Raw genomic sequence first — 2,276 nt, forward strand, 5'->3', positions numbered from 1 at the left:
AAATTGATATATATTTCTATAAAGAACTGCAGCAGCATAATACTGATGTCATGTTTGGCACTGAATTTAAAATGATGCATTACTTCTTGTTTTTGTCTTATATGAGATTTTGGCGCCACTAACTGGTGATCTGTGGAACTGCAGACAATGAGGCAGCAAAAAAAAAATTATAAAAAATATTCAATTGAAAATCTTTTCTTTATATCTAGTCAACAGAAAGACTTTGTTGGGTTGAGTTTTCCAACCATCTCTAGTGTGGGACCAAATGGGGCTGTAATACATTACAGGTCAGCTCTTCTGATAATCCAGTATTTAAGGAAACACTTAATGGAATTCTTATTTTATTTTTAAGTATCCTTTTCTGTCGTGTCTTTTTAGGCCTCTTCCAGAAACCAACAGGACTCTTTCTCTAAATTAAGTTTATCTTATTGACTCCGGGGCTCAGTACTTGTAAGCACATGAACACTGCTCAAAAGAAATCAGTCAACCTAAGATTACATGTATATGAAATATAATTTTTTTTTTTTATAAATCTAATGCATTATTTCTATATCAGTTTTCCTTAAGAGTGTATATATTATTGTATATTGTAATACATCATTTTAATTTAACTGGAATATTTATTTAAATTGTCTAAAAGAGCAATAACTCTATTTGAATGTGTAAATACCCGAGTTTAAATAAATACAAATAATATCTACTATGAAATATTTTTTTTTATCTTTGATATTCAGAGATAGAACTACAGATCTGACGCGTACAGTGCACTTTGGGACTCCTTCTGATTATGAGAAGGTAAATAGTAAACAGAAGATAATGATTTGCCATTTTCATTTTTTTTTTTTTTTCAAGATCAAACTCTCTTCCAACTTTACAGTCTGAAAACTGTCAGTCTACCCATAATGCTAATAGTTCTGTCCTTCCACGCTCTGATCTCCACATGAATGCTTTACATATGTCCTAAAGGGACACATCGCTGTCAGTGCTGCTGTTTTTCCCAATGAAACCAAAGGTACGTCTTTAAAACCAGACACTTGAAGCAGTCTTACCAGTGAAGTTGAGAGAAATGTTTTGTCGCGGTGGACTGTGCTCTTGTGTGCAGGTCACCTGTTGGACTCGTTTGCTCGCGCTTCTCTCTGGGACTCTGGGTTGGACTATCTTCACGGTACCGGCCACGGCGTCAGATGTTTCCTGAACGTGCATGAGGGTCCGTGTGGCATCAGCTACAAAACGTTTGCAGATGAACCTCTGGAGGCCGGAATGATTGTCAGTGATGGTAGGGAAATGCATACGTGCTTTAATAATTGTTTTCTTGTTATTATTTAAGTGATATCTCTACATCATACATTGTGAATGACATCTGAGGTAAATTTGAGTCTTGTGCATGTTTTTTTTCCAGAGCCTGGATACTATGAAGATGGATCTTTTGGCATTCGGCTGGAAAACGTTGTCCTGGTAATTCCTGCCAAAACTAAGGTAACTACTGTATCAAATCACACCATAATCTGTTCATATTTATGCCTAGAAAATACATTGATTTCTGACACAGTTCATTTCAAAGATGCTCAAGGTTCATTTTTGTCCAAATGTTTGTGATGCTTCATCCACACCAATAGGTGTCAGTGTTGAGTCCAAGATATAACAGCACTAAACCAAAAATCATTTAATGCATCTTTGAGAGGTCTTGTGTATGTTATTTCAGCTTTTCCTTTCCTTTCTTTCAGTATAACTACAGAAACAGAGGTAGTCTAACATTTGAACCCCTCACCCTGGTCCCCATCCAGCTGAAGATGATCAACACAGACCTGCTCACACAGAAAGAGGTAAGAGCAGGCCAATAAATAGTAAGGCCTAGTGTTCATTTTGTCAGCCATTTTTTAATTTAGTCTTAGTTCTGTCTCAAATGTACTTTTTAGTTATTATCATATTTAGTCAACTTGTCCTGTTTTTGTTCAGTCAAGTTTTAGTCGACTAAATGTCTGAGAATTTTAGTCTAGTTTTAGTCAATGAAAACTTAGTCACATTTCCGTCATGCTGTATAATGGTTAAACTGAAAAGAAAAAAGAAAAGATTATTTTGCTCAAAATTATAATTGTTTTTGATTTTACATTTCATTAGAAGCATTGCGCTTTCACCAATAAGCACTAATCAATAGAATGTCGTATCAGTATCATGCACGTCATAACTCATACACATGGTTTATTTTACCTAATCTAATGCATTGATATATTATAGACTATTTATTATATATATTAATATCAAAGACTTACATATAC

The 2,276-nt window shown here is 34.5% G+C and overlaps 1 pseudogene; it reads left to right on the forward strand.

Annotated features, from left to right (window-relative positions):
- The window catches only part of LOC107566032 (xaa-Pro aminopeptidase 1-like), an 18,494-nt pseudogene that overhangs the window by 14,823 nt on the left and 1,395 nt on the right, over positions 1–2,276 (forward strand).

The sequence above is a fragment of the Sinocyclocheilus grahami genome, unplaced genomic scaffold (genome assembly GCF_001515645.1).
Source record: "Sinocyclocheilus grahami isolate Dianchi unplaced genomic scaffold, SAMN03320097.WGS_v1.1 scaffold1042.1, whole genome shotgun sequence".
Classification (NCBI taxonomy): Eukaryota; Metazoa; Chordata; class Actinopteri; order Cypriniformes; family Cyprinidae; genus Sinocyclocheilus; species Sinocyclocheilus grahami.